This window comes from Gopherus flavomarginatus, chromosome 6, assembly GCF_025201925.1.
Source record: "Gopherus flavomarginatus isolate rGopFla2 chromosome 6, rGopFla2.mat.asm, whole genome shotgun sequence".
NCBI lineage: Eukaryota > Metazoa > Chordata > Testudines > Testudinidae > Gopherus > Gopherus flavomarginatus.
The window spans coordinates 116,310,143-116,338,029 of NC_066622.1; the positions used below are offsets into that span (position 1 = coordinate 116,310,143).

Sequence of the window (27,887 nt, forward strand, 5' to 3'; positions counted from 1 at the left end):
GGCCCTTTAAATCCCTTATAGTGCTTTACAAAGTAATCGCATGCCACTCTCCCATTCTGGACACCAATCTGCAATCATTTTCATACAGGTAGACCCTTGGTGCCAGGTGGAACCCACTGATTTTAAATGCGTCTCCATGCAGGTGCAGGGCTCTGCAGATGAGGATCTATCTTCAAATTAGGGCCTAAACAAAACTAATATTCATATTGCATCAGTGTACTGAAGTCTTCAAAGCTGTGACATCTCTCAAATCCTGAACTTTTCTGCCCTAATTTCTCTAACCAATCAAGCTTCAGGAACTTCTGATTCCATTGATTTATTGGTAAACTACAGAAAGCATCTTAGAACTAATTTGCTGAAGCAGATAATTTCCTAAAGACTATAAACATGCTTGGCCTGCGCATTCTGAGTGATGTAGAACTCTATAGAAACAGTGAATTCTAGATTTAACAAAACTGTGAACCAGAAAAACATGGTTTTCCCCATTTTATAAGTGAGTAGATTCGGTAACAACGAGATTGTGACTTGTCCAAAGTCACAAGGAAGTCTATAGCTCAGTCAGCAATATAACTCAGTGGCTCTCAATCTTTCCAGACTACTGTACCCCACTTCAGGAGTCTGATCTGTCTTGCATACCTCCAAGTTTCACCTAACTTAAAAACTACTTGCTTACAAATCAGACATAAAAATAAAAAAATGTCACAGTACACTATTATTGAAAGATTGCTTACTTTCTCATTTTTACCATATAATTATAAAATAAATCAAATGGAATATAAATATTGTACTTACATTTCAGTATATAGTAGAGAGAGCAGTATAAACAAGTCGAATTAAATTTTAGTTTGTGCTAATTTCACCATTGCATTTTATGTAGCCTATTGTAAAACTAGGCAAATATCTAGATGAGTTGATGTACCCCTTGGAAGACATCTGTATATCCCCAAGGGTACTTGTACCCCTGGTTGAGAACTGGTGATACATCTAATGGTTTATCACTGTTTTATGCCTTCACAACAGACTATGTTGTAATGCTGCAGTCCTGTCATACTCAATGTCGTGAAAATATATTGAGTCAAAATGTGCACAACTGGCTCCATCCTACTTAACTCATAAGAGTTATGTCTAGACACACTTATCCAAGAACAGAGTTTGACCCATTTTATTCTGAGTTGCGATTAATATATCTGGAAATTCATTATGGTGATGATGGAACAAAAAATGTGTATAACTCTAAATGTATTAGGTCTTGATTAGCTATTGACTGACACGTGCTAGAGATACAATTTTTACATTCTGGTTTCATATCTAGTCATATACTGGGTTATTTTAATGAGGCTTTAAGTACACATTATCCTATACTCTTTAATCTAATTTTAGGTAAAGACCCTAACCCTGAGGAGCCTTAGGAGAGTCATAAGCAACCCCCACAGTGAACCAGCTAGGCTTGTCAGACTCAGATAGTCAAAGTAAAGTCTTCAGATAGCTAACTAGTCTATCGAATTTCAGAGACAGTCAGGAATGGTCCCCAAGGACTGGCCATGTAAGGCTAAGAGCTGGTGGAGAGTGTTCAGTGTGCATATAAGCTTGTGGGAATTGAGGGGGCATCCCAAAACTTACTGGAGATTCTCTGCTTCTGCAGACTTCAGGAAACGGAGAATGGCTCCCTCATCTCCTCTTCCCTAAGCCCCCTTCACAGCTACAACATGGAGGGAGAAGGGGGAAAGGGAGAGACAAAGAAATTTGTATTGAAGAAAAGTCAGCTTCTATTACATAAAGACAAAAGAAAAGAGGAACTAATGTTAGATAACAGTAAATATTCTCCAACGTGCCTTTTTAAAAATGCTGTCTCCTGAAAACTTTTGTTTACCAGGCTTGATAAACACAATAGTTTCAAATTAATTTAGTTTTACAGTGGCTGTATTCCCATTTAACTACAATTTCTTTCCTCAGCTTTCTAGTAAAGCTAACGCAGCAGTAGAGGGTAGTACAAATACAGCTGTCTTCAGAACTGTATTCTATGAAATATACCTCTCCTCCTTACACTAGCCAGTTTGCAACACTGACCACACCATGCCTAAAGTGGGGTGGATGTGTTGTCCAGGCTTGCCAGAGGAAGGCAGCAGTGCTTTAAGATGGGAAGGGGGAACAAGGTCAGAAACTGCTGCAAGAAGTTGGTGTTGGTCAGCCTTGCAGCACTGACTCATCCCCTGTGAATGTAAGGGCGGAAAGCTTTAAAAGTGCAAGCTCTGGCATTGGACACCTCTTTCTCCACACAGCAGGTAAGGCAGCACCCAGTCTCCATCCCCCTGAGGTGTGATCATCAGGTCGGGTTTGAACCTGCTGTGGGCATTGCGCTAGTCACTCCTTCTTAGGGGGGCGGGGAAGGTAATTTTGCCTCACCACCATACTGGCTTTGGTGGAGTGGGGGGTTTTCATCTTCCCCACAGCGGGTGTCAGGGAAGAAGTTTATGGTAAGCACAAAAGGTGTGGTAGGCTATATGTTGCAACTTATTTGGTAAGAGTGGGGGCAGATGTCCAGTGCACAGGGAAGGCATCCAGTGACCAGATAAATGGCCTGGTAAAGACTTAAAACGGAGGTGCTGGTTAAAGGAACAGAACAGGGGTGGGCTGGTTCAGGGCTCCTATGATTGGTATGACAGGGAACCAACCCCCCCTTTCTTATAGCCCACCTTAACCTTCCTATAAGGGGGGTGGATGGTAAGGTCCCAGCAATAGATGTGCTGGAGGGACCTGGATGGAAAAAGAGGGGAAGCTGGTGGAAGCCCCCCAGGTAATTATGGAATAAATATGGAGTTGCCTGCACTGTACACTTTTATCTGACATGTAGTCCCAGACATCTAATAACAAAGTTGCAGCCTAAGCAAATCCATATCAAGCGTCTCCTGTCCTTCTTTCGGTATAGCCAGACAACGGCTATAAAACAGCTAAACAAAGACATGTTTCTGTTCATAATGGAGCAAGGAGATCACGAAAGAGCTCTTTTGTCACGGATTCTATGTCCTATCTACGAATAGAGAAATGCACATAATAATGGTTCATTTTTCCTGCAGCTGAACTATATTGAACAAAATCTGATGTTCCTGAAGAATGAGAATTGATTTATTTCTAGCCAACAGAAGCAGTTATTTTTACTGTCTTTTTTTTTTAAATGAGTTCTTAAACTTCCACTCCCCTTCCACCCCTCCCCCGCAGCCCACTATTATTCAGATGGCTACACCCAAAGAATTAATCTTGTGAGATGACGATAAAGATTTTGAATATGATCTGGGTTAGGCACAAATCTTAAAATGGCCTGAGTCAAATGTCTTTGCAGATCTATCCAAACTAAAGACTGCCCTCTAAGAAGGTTTACCAGGTGTCCAGTTTTTGACCAGAACACTCAGTTCAAAAGGGACCCCGGCAGCTCCGGTCAGCACCACTGACTGGGCCATTAAAAGTTGGTGGCACAGCAGGACTGGCAGGCTCCTTGCCCAGCTCCGCACAGCTCCCAGGAAGCAGCAGACATGTCCCTCCAGCTCAGGGCACCATAGCCAATGGGAGCTTCAGGGGGCAGCACCTGCAGCCAGGGGCGGCACACGGAGCCCCCGTGGCCACCACTCCACCTCGGAACTAGACATGCCAGCCACTTCCCGGGAGCCGCCTGATGTAAGCACCATCTGGAGCCCACACCCCAACCCCATCCTGTGTCCCAACCCCCATCGCAACCCTGAGTCCCCCCCCAGCCCAAAGCCCGCTTCCATACCCTTAACCCTTCATCTCTGGCCCCACCCTAGAGCCCACACCCACAGCTCTCACACCCCCCACCCCTGCCCCAGCCCTGAGTGCCCTCCCACACCCAAACTCCTTCCTAGAGCCCACACCCCTCATTCCTTCCTGCACCCCAATGCGCTGCCCAGCCCTGAGCCCCCTCCCGCACCCAAACTCCCTCCTAGAGCCACGTCTTCGCTCCTCCCCCTCCCTTCCCCAAAGTCCTAAGCGAGGACGTGGAGTGGGGGTGGGAACAGGTGGGCCTGGAGTGGAGCGGGGACAGAAAGAGGCGGGCCTGGAGCATCCCGACAAAGTCAGTGCCCATTCTTCTCTGGAGAAGCTGACGCTGCTGCTGCAAAGGTGCTTCCTAGCATCCTTGCCTGCAGCAAACTGTGCCTGTGTCGGGTAAGCCAGGGGCACCTCCCAACCACAGTACAGTACTGTACAGCATATAATGCCTTTTGTCTGCCCCAAAAAATTTCCTTGGAACCTAACCCCCAGCATTTACATTAAATCTTATGGGAAATTTGGATTTAACATCGTTTCACTCAAAGTTGCATTTCTCAGGAACATAACTACAACATTAACTGAGGAGTTACTGTAATTGTGATGTGTTTTTAATTTCTCTTTAATTTCATTTTTCTTTTCATTTGTGACTGTTCAATCTTGAATAATGTTCACATTTCAACACCAGTCTAACACTGATTAAAAAGGTGGTAATAATAACTCTTTTAGTATATCATTTCATTGTGTTCTGCATTTTTATCAGCTAAAATAATTCAGTTAAGAAATTTGTTTTTGTAATTAAGCATAAGTATCTAAGACTAACCCTATTTGAGAGTATAAGTATTACTTGTTTTTGTTTTAATCAATTAAAGCTTTAAAATATCTGACCATTTTGACATTGTCTGACCAATATTTGACTAGTTAATTGACAGATTATTTTTGGACCAGTGAAATGCTGAACTTGACTCATGCTAACAGTCCATTAACTTCAATGGAACTACTCACAGGAGTAGTGATTTGTAGGATTTGGCCAGCCACCAAAAGAGATATTAATATTAACAATAAAATTCCTTTAGTGCTTTATTTTAAAATTATTTTTGATGCAGAGGTATTTAAATGCAAAAAACAGTCAAAATACATAGCTATATGCTGCTTCTTATTAATTCTTCTGTATCCAGGTATATTAGCATTAGGAGTAATCAGAGACAGAAAATCAAATCCTATCAAAATATAAAAAGATATCGCCGCGTTATGGTCCTCAAACAAATGTTAATACTATATATATACTGTTCAGTGTTCTTTTTCTGTACTAGAACATTCACTTAACAGTGTACAGGTATTAGCATCCACCTATCAGCACTGTCCCGGGGTAGACAAGCCGCAGCCTGTGGACCAAATGTGGCTAACAGCATTCTATTATACATCCATAGACTGACCTCATACGTAATAGGGATGTGTGGACCACATATGGCATAGGTCTCAAAACACCTTACACTTGGACCTATAACAGATGACGTCCACTCCATTTTATGTCAAGTATCTGTAGCTGTTTCTTGGCAAATTCACATTGTGGTCCCCATTTATGCAAAATGTGGATGTATGTTTGCTTTACAGTTGAGAAATAGCATGTAAATACTATATAACTCTAGCCACTAGAAGAAAATCCAAAGTACTTATACTTAGGCTTGGCAGAATTTGATTTTTTAAAAATATATAATTTTGACAGATAACGTTTATTTTGAAGCATTTTTTCAATTTTTATCAATTTATTTTTTCACAATTGCAGGAAATTATGGGAGTCAGACAATTATTTAATGACAGTAGATATTGAGATTCAAAAATTAAAGCTTTATAAATGGTTAAAACACAAAACATCACATCAAAATATACAAAATAAATAGCCTTAAAGCTGCAAATCATACCTGTTTTTACTATTCATCCCCTACTCCATTTATCACAAGCCTAATTCATAAGTCAAAATCACCAGATTTTGAGTCAAGCTGTCAAGCAGCATTTTCCTTACTTTGCCTCTGTAAATTTTGATTGTTATTGATGGAAATATATTTTCCTCAGTTGGTGTTTATATGGTGAAATCAGTGTTTGCCAGCATTTACCGATTATACTTGACATACTGAAATATTTTCTTGAATCTCAGGCTACGTCTTCACTACCCACCGTATCGGCGGGTAGCAATCGATTTCTCGGGGATCGATATATCGCGTCTCATCTAGACGCGATATATCAATCCCTGAACGAGCTCCTGTCGACTCCGGAACTCCACCAATGCGAACGGCAGTAGCAGAGTTGACAGGGGGAGCCACAGACGTTGATCCCACGCCGTGAGGACGGTAGGTAACTCTATCTAAGATACTTCGACTTCAGCTACGCTATTCACATAGATGAAGTTGCGTATCTTAGATTGATTTCCCCCCTCTTAGTGTAGACCAGCCCTCATATTCATATTGAAAGGCAGATGTACTAACTCAGACCATAAAGACATCTATTTAATTTAATTAGCTATTTACTGAATCATGCATCTCCAAACAAAAAAAATCTGTAACAAAGGCACTTTGAATTGGACAGAAATACCACCCAGTGAATTAAATATATAAGGAACAATTACACAACAAACTGAAATTGATATACCAGATGTTGAACTTGTTACATGGAATTGTCTGAAGGGCACCTGTTATGTGACTGGTGTTTTTATTACGATAAAACAGCATTAATTACACAAGGACTGAAGAGTAACATCTGTTTCTGAATTTAGTCACCTATTGGGCATGCAGTAAGCATCTGATTCTCTCATTTACCTTTCTAAAACACAAAGCTTTATTAGGGACAGAAAGAAGCTCTGGGGCATCCCTGTCACTAAAAAAATAAAACAGAAGTAAATATTATCAATATGCATACACTGGCATGTTGTATCTTTTGTCATAGATTTTGATTTGCCCCATTTTCCTAGACTTTTTTCACTGAGATGCTGTGGAATAATTCACTGAGTCAGCTGATGCATTTGCTTTTTGTAACTATACTTTTGATCCAAGAGGCAGCAACTTTAATAAATAAGAAGTTTTCATAGCAGAAATTCAAATTTTTTTAGTCAGCGCATTGATCCCTGAGAGTGGATCTTTTTCCCCCACACCGATCCCCACTGACTTCAGTGGGAGTCAACCTGCATGGATCCAATTAGGCAACTATTTCCAGGGGACCAACAATTCATTAGCTTTTCATACGAACAACATCACATTCTCAACGTATTATTTATCTGCACTGATCCCAAAATCAAATCTGCACTATATTAATGTATGCTAAACGATATGATATTAACCCAACAGATATGTCTCAGTCATAATATATTGATTATACTGAGGCTGATATGTACATTATGAGTCAATATTAAGCACAGTACTGGTTTATGCAGATCACATCATCAGAAGACTCCTGCATCACTTCCCAAAGTCCTTACTTCGGCCAGTCTATAAATTATCATTAGAAAATATGGGCCCAATCCTGCAACTTGTTTTGTGCAGGCAGAGCACTTAGTCCAGGTGGAGCCAAACTGACAGTGAAGGCCACAGCATTTCCTCCAGTACTACCAAATTGCAGGGTCAGGGTCTAAACCTGCCATGTGAGTTTAGCTTGGTTACTTAAGACTCTGATCCTGCAGTTTGTTGCATGTGGGCAGACTGACGCGCGGGTGTGGGGCCTCATCAAAGTCAAAACTGAAATTATTCTGCTGTTCCTTCATGTTGGGGGTGAGGAAAGAGAGTGGCTGAAGTAAAATTGCTCCTGGAATCCCTACTTGACATTTAATGGATCAGAGGCAGCTGCTCTCAAGGTTGCAGCTGGGCAGAGAACTGGAGTATTAACAGGCTAACAGTCCCCTGTTCTATTTTACTCAGTGGAATTTAGATGCAGCAGAGACTTTGCCCCTCATATGCTATCTTGTGGCTGGAAGTTGAAGCTAGACAAATTTATACTACAAATAAGGTACAAATTTTTTAACAGTGAAGACAATTAATCACTAGAACAACTTACCTGAGAATGTGTGGTAAATTCTCCATCACTTGCAGTCTAAGTAAAGACTATATTTTTTAAAAACAAAGATATATTATAGCTTGAGGATAAGCTATAGGTGTGATGCAGAAATTATTGGTCAGATTCGTTGGCCTGCTTTATGCATGTCAGACCAAAGGATCATAACAGTCCCTTTGGGCTTGAAGTTTATGAATCTATAAACAAGCTCAAAAGCTCTGTTTTATAATATTCTTTTGCCTTTGGAAGTCTGAAGCAATTTCAAACCAGAGAAAGGGAAAACTGAGAAGGTCCTTAAATTCACCTCGAATTTGGTAGACTACAGCTAGGCTAAAATATCTGGTTTGCCCCACCAAACTGATAGAAAACAGTCAGATAGGAAACAAGTTATTTTACAGTCTTTGGAAGGTAGTCCTTTCTGAAACTCTTGCAATACACAAATTTGTCAGTTCTGTGGTACTCTAAGCGATACTATTTGGGAGCTATTCCTACTCATTTTAGTAATCATCTCTTCCAGAAACTCAAAACTCTTAAAGAATGGGGCACTTTTTGAGGAAGAGGGTTTGTTTTCTATGCGGTTCTATTTAAAATCTCTGCACTGCAGTCAGGATTATTAATGGTGGCTATAGGTCACAATGTCTTTTCCCTAGTTGGGACAGTAATTTCCAAATTAGGATTGTTCCACAAAAACAGTTTGTCAGCTATTTACTATTTTTCATAAACACTTAAGTGAAAAAGAAAGCAATAATAAAACCTATTCATACAGAAAATACCATAAGGAAAAACAATTTACTTGAAAATCTTTGGAAGGCTACACTTTTATTAGTTTTTTAGCAAGTCATGCCAACTTGAATCATTTATAGCTTCAAAATGCAAAACACTGGATTTGTGTTTGTTTGTTCTTATGTATGTATAGCTCCAGAGAATTGCCTTAAAAAATTTAAACACATTTATTGATCGTTTTTAATAGAAAAAAAGATCTGCCTGAAAACAGCCCTTAAATAATCTGTATGGATAGCCAGTGGAAGCTGGAAAAGACATTTCCTCTAAGATGTTTGTCAGGAAGCCTAGATTTATCTTCTCATCTAGACCAACAATTTTTCTCTACTAATCTATAAAGTGGCCATGACAACTGTAGTTTTTAATACTGTCAATCACCAATTATGCTGATCTCAGCTAAAACCTACTGCAAACGATAACATTAATAGAGAAACAGTAGAGTTAAGTAAAGAAATGTTACAAAACTGTCTCATCTAACTCATGCCACCATATTGATTATATTTATTCATGCAGATTTATTCACAGGGATATATAATTTAAACACTCCAGACTGTTAGTAATTTTGTGTAAAACTACCAGTTTAAATGAGTAAAACAAGGAAATTGCGAGTAAAAGAGGAAATGCTGATATAAATACACTGTTATTCCTGGATATTTGAGCTAATATGGGGGAAAGACTCCCCCAGCCACTTAAGGAGTGCATGAGAGCAGGCACCGCCTATATTTCCCTAGATGGCATAGAATACTGGAACTATGTCCTTGAATTTGTGAATTTTGTTCAAACAGCCTTCGTTTTTGATAGGGGAAAAAGCAAGTTATTAAAAAGGCTATTTTAAAAAAAATTCTCTCATGGAGATGTCAGCTGTGAGCATCGTTCTCTGATAGACTAGGATGAAATTCACTTATATGAAGGGGGCCCACAAAAGGGCTATGCAATACTTCAGAGTACCACTAAAGCCCTCAAAGTACAGTTAAAGTGGGGCTTAAATAGTACACAGGTTTTTGTTTTTGCTCTTGGCACAGAGGCAAATTTCACCTAAACTGCATAAACAGCTTTTCCAGAGCATAGTTTATTTCTTTAAAGCCCTGATCCACCTTTCTGTTGAAGTCAATGGAAGTCTTTCTATTAAGTTTGAAGGGATGCTGTCCGAGCTATACGTAAATCTAGAACTTATGAAAAGTTCTTGATTGATAACCTTTGAGAAAAGGAGGACCTCTTCTATTTAGCCTCAAAACAAAAGTGGCAACACAGTAGCAAACTTCCCTTGCTCCAGCTAATGCTGTAATTGTCAATGGGAAAGAAGCAGTTCAGTCTTCATGTCCATTCAATGGCTTTGCCTTCCTCGTGAGACTCGTAGATCCCATAGGTGCCAGCTATGTTTCTATGTGATGTGATCACTTGTCTGGTTTGGGCTGGATTGAGATCACCATACTGATATCACATACACTACAGAAGAGCAGTCAGACAGTCTATCAGCTTGGGCTTTCTTCAAACTAGTGACTGAAAGGCGTATGGATTAAACAGAGGAAAACAAATCTATTAAACAGATCGCTGCTGCTCCTTTTCCACACAGTACAATATATGCTCATAGTGCACATAGAGATCAATATCCACAACATTTTGTTGATTTACACATTTTCTCATATTTTAATGCTGATCAAAACATAACTCCTGAACTTACAATGCTTACGTAAATTTAGTTTTTTACTATATCAGTAAAATCTGTGTGCAGTGGGCTGTGAAATGGACAATCTAAAGGAAGTATGATACAGATATGAAAATAACTAACAAGAAAGAATTACAGTTTAGAAAAATGCCAACTTGATACCAGTAAGCTCTGTGTTCTTAAGGAACCAGGGTGCAGTATCCAGCCTGTCTGACTCATGAAAGATACCCCCCACCAGCCTCTGCTTAAACCAAAACCCATCAGAGAAAAGACTTGCAGAGAGCAATGAAAGGCGGATGGGAGACACACTTAGACCCCTCCTGACAAGGATGACAAGATTAAAACATCTCCATTTGCATACAGAATGGACAGCACAGACAACTCCCCTCACCTCATCTGCATGAAAGATGGGACAGGGAGACATCTCAATTTGCATATAGAATGGAGAACAGAGAACCGCACTGACCAGAAAAAGCAGGGAAGCATTGCATCATGGGAATCTCTGCTCCAGATGTTAATAAACGTACGCCTGCCCACACCCAGCTCAGCAGTTATCAGACCAATTCTAGTAATGAATCCTTGATTGATATCCAAAATACTGAAGCAGCCTAGTTGCATTGTGAGCTCCCCGAAGAAAACACCACCCATAGCCAAGAGTGATCAGCTCCTATTGTCTAGCCTAAAGAAAACCCTTGAGTCATCAATTTACCCATAAACAAATCTACAAAAATCCCTACTTGTCCTCCAGTAAGTCTTCTGCTGCTTAGATCCAAACTATGCATCAGTTCACTGGGATCGCTTTCCAATAAGGATTTCATTGCCTGGAGGAACTAACATTCAGGGTCTCGTAGGGTGAAACGGAATGTTAAGTAATTAGTCACTCTCTTCATTTTTAGTTGGAAAGAGTAGGGTCCTGGATGTTGTCTATTCTTCTGAACTGCCAACTGAGCTAAGGCCTGGTCTACACTTGGAATTTACATTGGTATAGCTACATCTCTCAGGGATATGAAAAATACACCGTCCTGAAAGACAGAGCGGTACTGACCTAGCCCCCAGTGTATACAGCACTAGGTGGACAGAAGAATTGTTCTGTCAACCTAACTACCACCCCTTGGGGAGGTGGATTACCCATGGCGATGGAAGAAACCATCCCATCAGCATGGGTAGCGTCTACACTGAAGCACAACAGTGGCATAGCTGCAACAGTGTAGCTGTGCTGCTACAGCATTTTAAGTGTAGACACACCCTAACTTAGAAATTTTTGGGGTCAGTGAAAGGGAAGGGGAGAAATAGGTAATAATTCTGTTAATGCAATCGTGCTGGCTACTGTTCTGATAACATTGTGCCCTTCCATGTAAGAAATGAGACTGAGCTCATCCGAAGATGCTCAGATCAAAAAGTAAAATATACATTTATAACAGTCTTCTGACACAGTCCTGCCCCACCCTCAACACATGATAGTACATCAAAAAGGCATGGAGCTATGACTGCTTATATTTCTGATTAATGAAGTACCTGTTCCTCCTATAAATGCTGACTTACCTGCTCCGATTTCTTTATCCTGCCTTGATCTCCTCCTGGTCTTTAATCTGGCCCACATTTCAAGTCTCCTACCTTCCTGAACATGTTCTGTAGATCCAGTCTAAATGTTCTCTTCTGCACATCTCATCAAGTTACCTAATCGCTCTTCAGTTTCATTCCGTCGGCTTCCGGCATTGTAAAGCGTCTGTTTTCTGATGAACTATCCTTCCAGTTTTTCCTAGCGGCTGCCTCTGATACCGGAAGCTTCTCATTTCCTAATTTCCTGGTTTCATTCTCTTCTGACTAAATACTTCTGCTTTGACTTAGTAATTGTTGTTGCCATATTATCAGGAAATAATAAAGCCAAAAATATTCAGTTGGGCTGTACTCTTGTCAATATCCTTTCAGAGGTTGCTGTAAAAGTGTGCTGCTTATAGCAGGTCCAGACATTATACATATGTCCAGTCCATTTTCCAAGTGCAAGTAATTATTATACACAGAAGCAATAGGTGCAGAAGCTACATGACAGTTAAATCTCTTCAAGCGTGGGACATATCTTATCATTTCTGCACGCGGCTGAATCTTATTCAGAAAAGTAGTGACATGTCTATCTTGGAATCATACGGATCCATGGGGTTAGAACCCAGATCTGCCATGCAGAGCCACATCCAAGGAGCACGGTGTAGAATAGGTGCCACAGAAAATACTGTGAATGATAGACAGACTTCCTGTGAGTGTTTTCCACAATTTTTGATAACCCTCGTCATGCTCGCTCAGCAGAAGCCATGCTATGAAGGCTCCAGCAAGGGCGAGGTCCAGCTGCATCATGTGCAGCCCAGTTCCTGCAACTCGCAGATGACGTTGAGTAGAACGAGGCACCCAACTGAACCAATTTCGGTGTAGACTTAGTGAGGTAAAGGATGAACTAGCATGCATCAAGACCTTAAACAGCATGGATGCTTTTATTGATCTCTCTCTCTTTCCATATCAACAACTAGCTAAGTGAGCAAAAGGAGAAGTACCAACATGCTGCCACTTTGCCTACCTCCATGCCGAAAAACCCAGGACCCAGCCATGAACCAATGCAGGTTTACCTGGGCCACCAATGTTTAATCCTGGAAGAAGAGGAACAACAACTGTGCAATAACGTATGCTTTTATTGCAGCGCGCCAGAACATGCCCTCACTTTTTGCCCCTCATGGACCTCAACAGCAAGGAATCAAGAAACAAGTGAGCCCTGGCTATATGGGTGGGGCACTCTGGGCACCACCAGGCCACTATGCTTTGGAACTAACCCCCAGAGCTTGAAGAAAACCTGATCCAGGACATGCAGATCCTCCCCTTGCTTCCAAGTACAGATACAGTTATGTACCATAGATGGGGCCCAAGCCAACGGCACTCTCCCCTATTTAGCCCGGGCTCACAGTGGGCTGTGATCAGTTCTGGGACTGCTAATAATTTCATAGATGCAGACATTGCTCAAGCACTACAAATCCTCCTCTGTTTAAAGCTACATCCGTTGTTGTAGAGATAATAGATGGGTCACTCCTGTTCTTGGAGCCAGTGCAACAGGAATCAGTACCCCAGAAGCCATATTCCAGGGTCACTGGTAATTGCTACAATTCAGTGTGATCCATTCTCCACACCTTCCCCTAATTCTCCATATCATCTGCCTGGAGCAAAACGACCTTGCATCTCTTGATGACAGAAAAGGATCTGCTTCCCCTCTGAACACTGCTGAAAGGTCCCAAACTCCTGCAACCAATCCAATAGCCTGAGTCTCCCTAATAAGTTTTGGGAATATGCACACATTTTTGAAGATAAAAATGCAGACATGCTACCGGTGCACCAGAACAATGACTGCCCTATAGATCTGCAACCCAGAGCAAAGATCCCTCACAGACAAATCTAGGCAATGTCTGAGCCAGAACTGGCAGCCCTTCTCATGTACATCCATAAAAACTTGGCCATGGGCTTAATCCAGCGTTCCACCTCCCCAGCTAGGGCTCCAGTACTTTTTGTTAAGAAAAAGGATGGAATGCTATGTCTCTATATAGACTATCAGGCTCTAAACCAGGTGACGGTCTGAAACTGGTATCCCCTGCCCCAGTCATGGAGTTGCTAGATTGTGTCCAGTCCGCCAGAATTTTCTCCTAATAGGACTTCCACAGGGCTTACACTCTAGTGTGCATTAGGGCAAAGACAAATGGAAGACGTGCTGTAGGAACTTAGTAATGCCATTTGGTCTGACCAAAGCTCCTGTGACCTTTCAACACTTCATGAATGAGGTATTTAGAGACACCCTGGAACATTCTGTATCAAATGATTTATTTGTATCAAAGCCCAAAAATATGTATTAATTCCATCTAGCAGTACTCAAAACCTAGTTATAATAGCTGTAATATAGTAAAACTCCTCTTTCAGCAATTCAAAACTAACCATTTCTATCCCTCCATTTCATAATGGCTGGGTACCTGTTGCCTATCCCTAACACAAACAAATTAAACTATTCATGTAAAGTCTTGTTCTGACCCAAAAGGAGTTTCAGCAAATTATTCAGTGGCAGAAAAAACAATATAAGGTGAGGAGGATATCTGAAAGCTTTTCAAACAACAACAATTTCTGACTGAAGTTTAAACCTGGCACAGGATGACTGGCCATGAGATAATAAGATAGGATCAGTTCACCTGTGTCTGATCAGCACACTCTTCAAGTTAGGCCGGAGAGCAAGGGCATTTGGCGTGAGTACATTACAAGCAAAGGAGCTTAATTGTGATGATTAATCCCAGGTGCGGGGATAAAAGGATGATGAGAACTAGAAGCCCAGTAAGGGAATGGCAGACAAGCAAGGACATTCTTGTAGGAAGGGACCTGTCATAAACCTAGTCCCAGATTTAGACCTTAGCATCCAAAATACGGGGGTTAGCATGAAAACCTCCAAGATTAGTTACCAGCTTGGACCTGGTAAAGCTGCCACCACCCAAAAAATTAGAGTGTTTTGGGGCACTCTGGTCCTCACAAAAACCTTCCCTGGGGACCCCAAGACCCAAATCCCTTGAGTCTCACAACAAAGAGAAATAAACCTTTTCCCTTCCCCCCTCCAGGTGTTCCTGGAGAGATACAGAGAAGCAAACTCCGTGAATCTAAACAAAGGGAGTCCACCCTCTCTATTTTCAGTCCTGGAAACACAAGCACTTCCCTCTTCACCCAGAGGGAATGCAAAGTCAGGCTAGTAAATCTAACACACACAGATTTCCCCCTGACTTCTTCCTCCCACCAATTCTCTGGTGAGCTGCAGACTCAATTCCCTGGAGTTCCCCACTAAAGAAAAACTCCAACAGGTCTTAAAAGAAAGCTTTATATAAAAAGAAAGAAAAATACATTAAAAATGGTCTTTCTGTATTAAGGTGACAAATACAGGGTCATTTGCTTAAAAGAATATTGAATAAACAGCCTTATTTTAAAAGAATACAATTTAAAGCACTTTAGCAACTATAGACATGTAAATACAAAACCATCTTTGTACTTACAACTTGGAAACAGAAGATTAGAAAGCAGGAAATAGAAAAATTCACTCCTCATAGCCGAGAGAGTACAGGCAGAAGACCCAAGAACAAAGGACTCGCACACAAAAAACCCTCCACCCAGATTTGAAAAAGTCTTGTTTCCTGATTGGTCCTCTGGTCAGGTGTTTCAGATTACTTCTTTCCAGGTGTAAGAGACATTAACCCTTAGCTATCTGTTTATGACAGGACCATAGGGAGCAGGCCACCTCATGGGGGGAAGAGAACTCAGTACAAGCTAGAGATAGACCCATGAGGAGCAAGAGGCTAGGCTCTTCCAGGGGAAGCCCTGGAGCGAGGGTTAGGGAATTTTGTGGAGTTCTGTTGGAGGAAAGGGGCAGGCTGGTTAGTCTTATGAAAAATGGATCTGGAATAGCAGCCGAGACAACTGGACTTATTATTCACTAGATTTAGGGGCTGAGATGACTGGACTTTGTGTTTTTTATTTTAATGTCTAACAGATGATGCTTTATGATGGAAAAGAACTGAGTTTGTCCCCATAAAAAGAGAGAAATGGAATAGTATTTTAATTTGTTATTCATTAATAAAACTTCATCATTCTAACCTCATGTGTATGTTTTGAAATGCTTCTGGGAGAACAGGTGCCACAGGTTAGGAGACTCCACAGCCAATACTGACCAGCAGAAGGTACTCCTGCACAGTTCTGGCCCCTGAAAAGACCCCAATCCTACTACTATGCACAGTACTTCTCTCTGCACAGACGCTGCTGCCTCCACAACTAGTGCTATACAAAAATGTGTAGAACCAGCCCAGAGGGCCGGCTCTGGCTTTTTTGCTGCCCAAGAAGAGCCAGAGTGCCAACTTTCGGCTAGCGAGACTCCCTGCGCTGCAGAAGTGCCCCGGGCAATGGATTTCGCGCCCCAGCTAGCAGGGGGGAGTGGGAGGGACAGAGAGAAGGGGGGAACAGCCAGGGCGCTCACCACTCGGCCCCTACCACTGTGCCGCCTGCTGCGACGGCTCCGTGCTGCTCCGGTCGAGGGGGAGGGTAGGACGCGGGCTGCCAGGCTTGCTGCAGACCTGGCACCGGCTGGGGATGACGGAGCGTGCAGCCGGCTCCCAGCAGAGCGCTCCCCTCCTCCAGGGGAGCCAGCGCAGTGAATAAAAAAAAAAAAAAAAAAAGGGGGCAGCCATGCCACCCTAGGATTGGATGGAATGCCGCCCCTTAGACTCTCGCGCCCCAAGCACAAGCTTGCTTGGCTGGTGCCTGGAGCCAGCCCTGCCTAGAAAGGATGGAGACATCACAAGGCAGCAACTGCAGAGGCCCTAGCAGGGAGAGGCAGTTCACTGTCAAGCTAAAGGGAGAGAATTAAATATGAGGCTTATGGGAGAGGCAAAGTAAGTTGCTGGCAGACAAGACCAGGGAAGATAGTGAGTTTAAGTAGAAAAATAAAGGCAAAATATATAAACATTCCCATTTAAATTGCAGTTAAAGTTGCAGGCACATTTGTTAGTGTTTGGAATGTATAGTGCCTTTCAAAACATTACAGAAAGATTAAAAACAAGTTGGAAACCAAACCAAAAACACACACACACACACACACACACACAACAAAAACACAGTGGTATAGAGCCAATGGGGGAGGGCTAGTGGGGCAATTTGCTCCATGCCCACACGAGAGTTTTTCGGGGCCCCTGGAGCGGGGTCCTTCACTCGCTCCAGGGGCCCCAGGAAAACTCTCATGGGGCCCGGGCCCCCGGAGCTTCTTCCACTCCAGGTCTTCAGCTGCAATTCAGTGGTGGGGGGTCCTTCCACCCTGGGAGCCGCTGCCGAAGTGCCTGGTCTTCAGTAATGGGGGCCCCCTGAATCCTCTGGGTAGCCCTGCAGCGGTGAGGTTGCAATTCACCAATGCTTGCAAAATCGAACATACTGCTGTGCATCTACATCTCTTCTACACAGTTTGAGGGCAACAAACCTGGCAGAATGTTTGTCTTCCCAGCCATGACAAATAGCGTGCCACACAAATTTTGTCCTCACATCTATGCAACCTCACTGACTTCAGAATTTGGCCAGCGTAATGCAAGCCAAGAAGTGTATTAGTAGGTTCAACTATTTCGAAAGCATCTTTAGTCTTTCAGGGACAGTATTTATGAATTTTATATAACCAGAAAGACAAAAAACTAAGGCTTATGTATTATTTTTTAAAAACCTCTCATAATTTTGTCTGAATTTCTCTTGCGTTTAGAAAAATATTTCATATATTCTCCTACTAAAAATGTTTCCCAGCCACCATCTGCCAAATCAAGTTATGCACCGAGCACCTCTCAGCCTTAACAGAAAAATTATATCTGAATTGTAACATCATAGAAAGATCCTCTTTGTATTACTGATTAAAGCTTGAACAACAAAAGTGAATTCTGTGCAACACCCAGTCCAACAGCATATTAGAATAGTACTTTAAACTAGCTCTTTACATTAATACTGATAACACTGATCCTGACTGATTCAAGGCACGTCAGAAATAATAGTACGGTTGTGACAAAATTCAAAAAATTCACAGTTAATACTGAATTTCATAATGAACTATGAAGAGTAAAGGAAGGAAGCTGAACAGGAAGGAAAGCTGTGTGAGTTAAGGACTTTTGTTGGTTTGTATGACCTTAAATATTCTCTGAACACACAGATGGCTTAGTACTAAAGCTTTCTATTATTTAACTTACTTATTTATTTATTATTTTTAAAAACCTCCTTCATGGAACAGCTTTGCTCTCAGGTAAACACATATTTAGGTCAATGATCTCTCCCTCTCCAAAATGGTATACGCCACCTACCCAAATAAAGGAACACTTCAAAATGGGAGGCTTTGGATTTCTTAGATAAATATGTAATTATGACAGACAACCAAAAATGTATTTATGTTGCTCTGGTTGCTACACTAAATTTGTAGTTGATCAATTAGTTTCAAAAGTGAATCTAAGTTAATAAAAAAAAAATCCTGTAATCTAGGAATAGGGCTTTCTGGTCAGATGTGTACTTACATAATTAGAACCAATTCTACAATATCCATAGTGAGCATCCTTATGAAAATGTAAGGAAAAAAAATTATAAATGGGTAGGACTCACTGCGGCATCAAATAAGATTTTCACGTCACTTGTGCTCATGAAATCTAATTCAGGAGTGAGAGAGGAAAGAGTCTTTGTGGCTTTGCATACTGTGGAAGCCCAATGTATATATTATTTCACAAATCGTTAAGTGCAGAAAATATTTTTCATAAAATATACAAGGTCTGATAAGATTGCTGCGAGGTAATATTCATAGCTACTGCCTGCTGAGGAGGCTTTGTCTTGTATAGCTGAATTTTCAGCATTATATGTATTCACAACTCCTCCCTACAGCATGCTGATTTCTCTGTCAACTATTGCTTTCAAATACAGTTTCCTTACTTAAATTGTAGTCCTCCAATTCTTGCGTCATCCACAATGACCTCTGAAAACAATTCCCCTCTGACCTCACTTCCTGTTAATTTTCTCTGAGATATTTACTTCACAATGTAGTCGTCTTCTCTCTACATTGTTCAATCTCACTTCTAGACAAACGCCTCAATAAATTGGCTTTTTTCTCCTGTTTTCCTTTTCAAAATATCTAAAGCAACCAACCCATAACAGACTAATCAACTATGAGGCCAAATGCTGAGTTCCATGCTGTAAACCCATACTCATTCAAGTACATTTACTTATACAAGAAGTCTTACTGCAGTTAAGTGCCAACCCTCGTGCTTACAGCTCTGTGGGATTTGCCAATAGCTGACTCAGGCCAAATTGAGAATGAGGCCCGTAACTGGTTTCTGCTAACAATGTGCACAAAAAGTGCTGAAATGAGAAACATCTACATTTAATTCCCATACAAGTGATTTCATATGTTGCAAAGCTTCAGCTTTATATAAAGTAAATACAAATAAATCTGATACTCCTGTAATGTTAAGCCTGCATCGTTAAAATAACCAAAAACAAGTGAAATAAAAATAAAAACCAGAAAGTGTTAATGTCAACATTCCCACAACATTACTGTAACTGAATTGCATATCTTGCATGCTCCACAGTACATTATTTCATGATATAAAAGAGTAAGATATCAAGTTACATATCTATGGCAAAATTGAGACATTTAGACTTTGGCCCACATTGGGGTGGTGACCTTGGTGCAGAACCACACCAGGCAACAAGGAGTTCTAGGGAGGATTGTGTCAGAAGGCATAAACTCTTCTTAACTTGTGTTCACAGGGCAGTAAGCAAGCTGCATCACTCCTGTGAATTACTACATCTTGCTCCCATCCCTTTCAACCCAGCCAGCTTTGCAAGCTAGTCTTCAGTGGGCAATGGGGTCATAGTCTTGCTTCCACCCCTTCTGACAATTTGCATACTTGTGGGTGCAAACAGGAAGCAGTCTCTCCCTGCACTTCCCAAGTGCAGAAATGATCTATCCCTTAAGAAGAAAGCCAGGAACAGAAATTAATAGAAGTGTGCAATGTAGCCAAGTTAATATTGCTGTTGGAGCTTAACACATTTCTGTATCCTTTTCGTGATTTTAAATGTACAACACAAGTATGGCACTGAATTTTGTAACTGGTTTCAAAAAACCAAAGATTTGACTTGTGGGATTTATAGGATCCATGCTATAGAGCAGCAGCAGAGTTTATGGCTTATGAATGGCATAAATTTTACATAGTGTGGGTTTCCAACCAGTAAAGATTCATTTAAACACCTATGTACGCATGCACAGTACCTCTATTTTTAAGTGTACTCCTGAAGATTTAAGGAATTTCTATTACATGTGTTCAGTATGCAATTTCAAAGTCTAATATCTCAGAACAATCAAATGCTACTTTTTTCGAAACAAAGAAAGATATTAGATCACAATGAGGATTACTTAACCCATGCCAAATTTCCAATATTAGCCATTTTTGCAATCACCATGTTTAAAATCTGTGGTTAAAATATGCTCTGGAGTTGAAATCAAGCCTGGAAAATTTTAACCTCAAAAGATTTTTTCTTATTGTAAGTCAGAAAGCTATAAAACAGAGCATTGTACTAGAAACTGTTTTGCAATCTTAACTGGAATAATAACTATAATGTAATTCCACTGTTAGATTTCTTTCCTTATGGCTTTCTCAACTTAATTCAACAAAATGCAATTTATAACCATTTAAAGAGGTACCTTTTTGACGATGTGTAAGCCCATTAGGGTATGTCTATGCTGCAGGTGGCCTGTTTCAGCTGATTCAGATCTACACGGTTCAGGCTACGAGGCTGTTTAACTGAGGTGTAGACATTTGGGCTCAAACTTGAGCCTGGGTTCTAGGACCGTCCCCCGTCATGGGGTCCTAATTGTTAATGAGAATCTGGCCCTTTGTATTCATAAGTTTTTGGCTTATCTTTAATATAGTACAGGGGTCGGCAACCTTTCAGAAGTGATGTGCCAAGTCTTCATTTATTCACTCTAATTTACTGTTTCAGGTGCCAGTAATGCATTTTAATGTTTTTAGAAGGTCTCTTTCTATAAGTCTATAATATATAACTAAACTATTGTTGTATGTAAAGTAAATAAGGTTTTTAAAATGTTTAAGAAGCCTCATTTAAAATTAAACTAAAATGCAGGGGCCCCTGGACCCGTGGCCAGGACCCAGGCAGTGAGAGTGCCACTGAAAATCAGCTTGCGTGCTGCCTTCGGCACCCGTGCCATAGGTTGCCTACCCCTGTCCTAGACACTACAGTGCTAAAAAGCGATGGTCACATAATCATCACCCTATACCAGAAACCTACTGATTGCTATACTTACCTACATGCCTCCTGCTTTCATCCAGTCAACATCACACGATCCACTGTCTACAGCCAAGCTCTAAGATACAACCGCATTTGCTCCAATCCCTCAGACAAACGCCTACAGAATCTCTATCAAACATTCTTAAGATGGCAATACCAACCTCGTGAAGTGAAGAAACAGACTGACAGAGCCAGAAGGGTACTGAGAAGTCATCTACTATAAGACAGGCCCAACAAAGAAAGTAACAGAACACCACTAGCTGTCACCTTCAGCCCCCAACTAAAATCTCTCCAGCACATCTTCAAAGATCTACAACCTATCCTGAAGGACGATTCCTCACTCTCACAGACCTTGGGAGACAGGCCAGTCCTTGCCTACAGACAGCGCCCCCAACCTGAAGCAAATACTTACCAGCAACCACACACCATACAACAGAAACACTAATCCAGGAACCAAACCCTGCTACAAACCCCGGTGCCAACTCTGTCCACATATCTATTCAAAGGACACCATCATAGGACCTAATCACATCAGTCACATCATCTGGGACTCGTTCACCTGCACATCAACCAATGTGACATATGCCATCATGTGCCAGCAATGCCCCTCTGCTGTGTACATTGGCCAAACTGGACAGTCTCTACGCAAAAGAATAAATGGACACAAATATGACATCAGGAATCATAATATTAAAAAAACAGTAGGAGAACACTTCAACCCCTCTGGTGACTCAATAACAAATCTCAAAGTGGCAATTCTTCAACAAAAAAAACCTTCAAAAACAGACTCCAACGTGAAGCTGCAGAACTGGAATTAATTTGCAAGCTGGATACCATCAGATTAGGCCTGAATAAAGACTGGGAGTGGCTGGGTCATTACAAAACCTAAACTTAATTTCCCCAATACTAATTTCTCTCTACTGTTACTCACACCTTCTTGTCAACTGTCTGTGATGGGTCACTCTCTTAACACTTCAAAAGTTATTTTTCCTCTCTTAGTATCCTGCTGTTAATTGATTTATCTCATTAGACTGACCTCACACTTTGTAAAGCAACCCCCTCCTTTCAAGTACAGTATTTATACCTGCTCCTGTATTTTTCACTTCATGCATCTGATGAAGTGGGTTCCAGCCCATGAAAGTTTATGCCCAAATAAATGTGTTAGTGTCTAAGGTGCCACAAGGCTCCTCGTTTTTTCTGTCCCCTTGAAGTCCTATGCTGGGGCTGCCACAACATGGCCAAGGAGCAGAGCTACAGTTCCATATTAACACTTGGAAGCAGAGCTAGCCTATTAAAGGGGTCAGTGTGACAGCAAGGCAATGTAACCTCTCTGCAATGGCCAGCAGATCTAGTCAGACAGTGGGTCATACAGACTGCAACCTTGCACAGGCCAGTAGTTCTGACATTACAACAAGAACTTTCCAAAAGCTCGAAGAATTATTCACAATCCTATTTTTGAAAGTGCATTTTCAAAAACTACCTAAAAGCAAAGGTCAGTGGAAGGGAAGTTGATCTTTATCTGCAAATGAAGCAGTCTGAAAGTAATACTTAGCCATGGTGTGGAAATGAAATCTCTTTGGTAATGATCATAGATCAATCTGTAGACTATACTAGTGGACCAAGTCTATTTGGTCAGACTTCCCCAGAAAAGTGATCTGAATATAAGGACACTTGAACATGTTTTTGCAAAGAATTAAAAACCAGGATATTTTCTTCATAATTATTTGGGGTAGACAGATACTTAAATGCTCACACAGTATAGTTTACATACATTCACAGATAAGTCATGAAGAAAATATCCTGATTATCAATGTTTGGTAAAAGTATGTCATAGGTGAATTGGATTCAGATAGTTTCTGAACATGTTAGTTCTTTTGAAGACAGAGCTGACAGCCTTACAGTAAAGCCCAGTGCTCAATACTCACTTCTGGAAATGAGCATTTATACTTACAAATTTATAAATTGTTTGTATTATGGTAGCATATGCCAGCCTCAGCTGAGATAAAGGCTCCATTGTACTAGGCACTATGCAAACATATTGCAACAAACAACCCCCTACAAAAATCTAAATAGACAAGGCCGACAAAGAGTGGGAGAGAGGAATTATAATCCCCACTTTACAGATGGGGAACTAAGACACAGTGACATTAAGGGCCAGATTTTTAAAGGCATTTGAGGTGTCTAAAGGCAGATAGGTGCTTAGTGGGATTTTCAAAAGCACCTAGGCACTTAAACTCCCTAAGACACCTTCTTTAGGCACCAATAACGCCTTTTAAAATCTGCCCTTAAGTGACTGAGGAGTCCAAGGTAACTCAGGAAGTCCGCGGCAGAGCCAGGAACTGAACCCAGATTTGAGTCGCTAGTCCAGAATCCCAACAAGACCATCCTTCCTCTCAACTTCCTGGAAGGTACCAGGGCTGAAAAACCAAACTGCTGAAAGTATTGACACACCAGTTATAAATTGAACAGTCCCAACAAAAGCTCTGCCTTGTTTAAAAATATATCTAAAAAGGGCTACATTCTCAAGCGTCCCTAAATTAAACACCACTAGCCATTACCAGTTGCATCCTATTGTGCTAAACTCTATGTCATTTGCACTGCTATTGTAGCTGGGTTGGTCCCAAGATACGAGAGAGACACAAGGTGGGTGAGGTAATATCTTTTATTGGACCAACTTCTGAACTTCACACAGCTCGAAAGACCTAAAGAAGAGCTCTGTGAAGCTTTCCTCTTCCACGAACAGAAGCTGATCCAATAAAAGATATTATCTCGCCCACCTTGTCTCTCTACATTACATAAGAAGTTTGGAATGTAAATTATAACTATTTCAATTAATAATGCAACATTTGCACTAAAAAGTTTTAGCATTATTTCTTCATCTCTAATTCTAAAACAGACAAAATCCTGGACTTCTAACGTCTGCTCATGTGTTACACTAAAAGAATTAATGGACATCTCTCTCTCTTTTACAAATCTAAAGTATACTTTTAATTTCAACAAAATATTGCAAGAGTTATTTAAACTGGTCTGTACTTTACTTTCCCATTTCATTTACATTCTCTGCTCAATCTACAGCAACACTGTTCTCTCTCTCTCTTAGTTATTTGTAAGATATATTGTTTGAGGGTTTATTGTTTTAATTTTAAACCACAGATGTTTGTCTCACGATGAGTGTCTAAATGGCCAATTAAAAAGAACATGTCTCCGTAAGTATGGCTTGTGTTCAGCAAGACTTGAGCTTTATTTTCTGTCAAGACATTTGGAAGGATTTAAAGATAAAGCAGTAATTAAAAAGAACAAAAAGGTAGTGTAAAGTCCATCATTAACATTACATGACTATAGCTCGCAACATCCCTCCCTTCATCTTCTTCACAAGGTTCTTTTTAATCTTACAGTCTATTAAAACTGTTCACAGGCTCATGCCACTTCACTCTTCTGATCCCCATGACAGCCACGTGCCACTCATTCTGCTTCCTTCCCTATCCCATCCAGAGCTCCCTCTCTCTTCCCCTCGGCCACAGATCCACTGCTCTTCTAATTTCACCTTCAAACCTCTTTATACACTTTCCTGTAGTTTATGACTGTCTTTCTGAGAGCATGTACCATTAATGCTGTTCCAGTACAGTACCTTTCTGTGAGAGAATTAATCGTTTAATCTTTACTTGTAATTCTCTCCCACAATGTAGTGTACTTCATCTTTCCAAGATTGAAGGATATTGGATATACATAGCAGCAATCTTTCCCATTCATGAAACTGTCTGCATTTGGAGACATTTTATGATATGAGCACAGCACTGATTTTGCTTGTCCAACAAGAACAGTACTGCAGTCAGATGGGACCCCCTTACTCTTCTAGCATAGGACAAGTGTTACTATCAGAACCAGTATAGAGTCATAGCAGGAATAAGCAAACATATGGGGAAAACTCAGTATAAAAGGGTGGGTGCAGTTTTAGGATTCCACCTTTCTTCTATCATGGGGAAGTGACAATATCCTTGATTAATAGAAAATCCAGGTTGGACTAACTAGGGTAGCTCTATTCCACAGTAGTAGTTGAATAGTTTAATCACAGTTGTTCTCAGTTTGTGGGTTTCAACACCAAAGATGGCCATCAGCAGTTATTTGTTAGGAGGATGACAAGCTTAGCTCAAAATCCTTTCTCCAATTTTGCAGAAATAGAATGAGTCGTGCACATGTAACTGGACAGCCTGCAGCGTCAAAGGTACTATTCCTGCTTGCGCCAACTGTAGCAATTGTGGTTGCATCTCCTCCGAAGAGCACAGAGGATTCTGGAGTGCATTTAAAAAGAGAGCTGTTGAGTGGCTGAACATGGGCTCCCGCAGAGAAAACTTGAGAACTCCCTGCTTTATCTTACAGTTTCCATTAATATCCTTAAAACTTTTGATGAAAAAAAAATGGAGGAAATTAAAAGAAATGTGGGAACATGAAATGTTTCAGCCTAAGTTCAAATGAAGTTAGTCACAGACAGTAGTTTTGTCACCAAAACCCTAACCCAGATCTATATCTCCTGTATACTGCTGAATATGTACTTTCTTTATAAATAATCTTAGGATAGACAATTTCAAGCTCAACGTAAAAATCTGTTACATATTTCTTATGGAAGAAAAGCTACATTTGAATCAATATCATGTTATATAATAGTATATAATAAACAACTTTTCCAGATTGTATGCTGCTCTGGGGAAATTCGCTATATTATACACACATGTATATGCCAATTACAACATTAGTGGTTTACTTAATAAAGATCTCAAATACTTGCTAGCTAAATATATCGTAAAAATTAAAAACAAACAAATATACATTTCTATTCATTAGGCCAGTAATGGCATTTATCTGCTCAGACAACGTTTAATGATACTCTTACAGTACATTTCTGGAAATACAGATGTATCTGACAGTCTTTCTACTAAATGGATGCAAGTTTCAAGGGTTCATCAAATACCAAGTATCTTGATATTAAAAAAAACAAAACATCATGATATTTACTTTAATGAAACTATAAATATATTGCCCAGATAGGAGTTCACAGTAACAACCTTTAATGAAACAAGGAGAAAAAACTCTAGTATGCCTTCTCATTTCAACCTTAATATTGTGCTATCAAATTCCAATTCAATGGCTACGTCAGCTTTCATAAATCAGATGTCTCACTGAAATGCTTCTTTTAATTTATAACAGCAAAACTGTTCAAACCAGCTGAATTATAGCCTAGCATTTTACAAAATAAATCCTTCAATGTGTGAAAAATACAGAGTATCATAAAATAAAATGAAAGTATGTTGTACATAAATCCATTAATATATACATGCCAAACACTAATGTAAGTGTGGCACAAAAGCCAAATAAATAACAATAAAAGATGAAACGAGAGCCACGAAAAATTGGTACAATACCAAACAATAGTTTAAAATACACACTATGCTAATTATCTGAAAAACTGAACAATAAAATAACCAGCACATTATTAAATCATTGCTGTAGGATACATTCATTCCCTAGTATAAACATTACTTTAACAGATGGAATGTAACTGCAACCCTTTATCACTTGAATATTTTAAATCTTTATCAGTAAAGATACTCACATGGAAATGTAGGCTGATAAGTATTTAGATGATCAATTCATTCAAATCCATAAGCACAGCGTAAAATCTTAAAGCATCTGACCAGTCTATTGATGTGTGTTCAAAATATTATATACAGATGTATCTCCTTCACAGTTTTCATTCTCTGGCTGTTGGCTCTCATGCTTTCTCATGCCTTCCCTCCCTCTCTCAACAGTAATCAAAGTTTAGTAGACAAAATTCAGCAGCAGGAAATAAAGTGAAAGAATCTCTTAATCTTCGATTGAACTAACTTAAAAAAAAATCTATCATTAACTGTGATTAAACAAAGTAAAGAAGAAATGTGGTCAATAATAAATGCAGTGTAGAAATTAATGTAGCTAGTTATATCAATATAACCTTGTTGCTTGCAGACACAGTATGCAATCTCAGCTGTGTAATCAAAACCCTTCAGTATAATACAGGCTTGCAAAAAGAATCTTAGGGGAGCAGTACTGGAATTACTAGGAATTACTCTCAACCTCCTGAGATTCAAATGCACAAATCAGTAAACTGAAGCAGCTTGAAGCAAGGTGATAAATGAATGACACAATATAAAAGTGGCACTATTCCTCTAAGCGCAAAAACTTAGTTCCCACACCCCATACTTTTAAACAGTTATCTTTTTGCCAGGCTAGTTTCCTTTTCAATTAATGTGAAGATTGCTTTAGAACGTTCACATTTCTTTACATTATTTTAAACCAGCAGGAACATATAAAATAGAACTATTACTTTAAAGCACACTTGGGCTATTAAATGTGTTACCGTTTTCAGAAATATCGTGTAATTTCTTAACACCACAAAGTAAGGCATCAAATAATACATCTATGCAAAAGTAGGCATTGCTTCACTTAGCACATCTCTTGTAATTACCTAAATGCATTTAAAACTTTTTTTAATTTTATAGTGAATAGTTTGAAAAAAGACAAAGTAAATCAGTTACCTAAGTAAATGACAAAAACCACCACATTCACTTTTTTGAATATAAAGATGCATATAGAGTAAACTGAAAACCAGCAAACTAGCAAAAAGAGCTCGAAATAAAAAATAATAGTGTGGCTAAATTTTCCAGTATTTAAATACACAAAATACAAATCCTACTTTCATATTTTAAATTAGGTACAGATTTTTTTAGTG

At 40.1% G+C, this 27,887-nt stretch overlaps 1 protein-coding gene across 4 annotated transcripts in view; it reads right to left on the reverse strand.

Annotated features, from left to right (window-relative positions):
* Positions 1-27,887, reverse strand: part of PTPRE (protein tyrosine phosphatase receptor type E) — a 181,654-nt gene that overhangs the window by 121,791 nt on the left and 31,976 nt on the right. For 2 of the 4 annotated variants that reach the window (XM_050959416.1, XM_050959413.1), the window contains exon 1: positions 1,621-1,676. The exons of 1 other annotated variant lie outside the window; for it this stretch is intronic. The gene's annotated coding sequence lies outside the window, so the exon portion shown is untranslated. Of the gene's footprint in view, positions 1-1,620; positions 1,677-11,803; positions 11,840-27,887 lie in introns of those variants that run through there. One more of the 4 variants, XM_050959415.1, reaches the window with a different exon arrangement.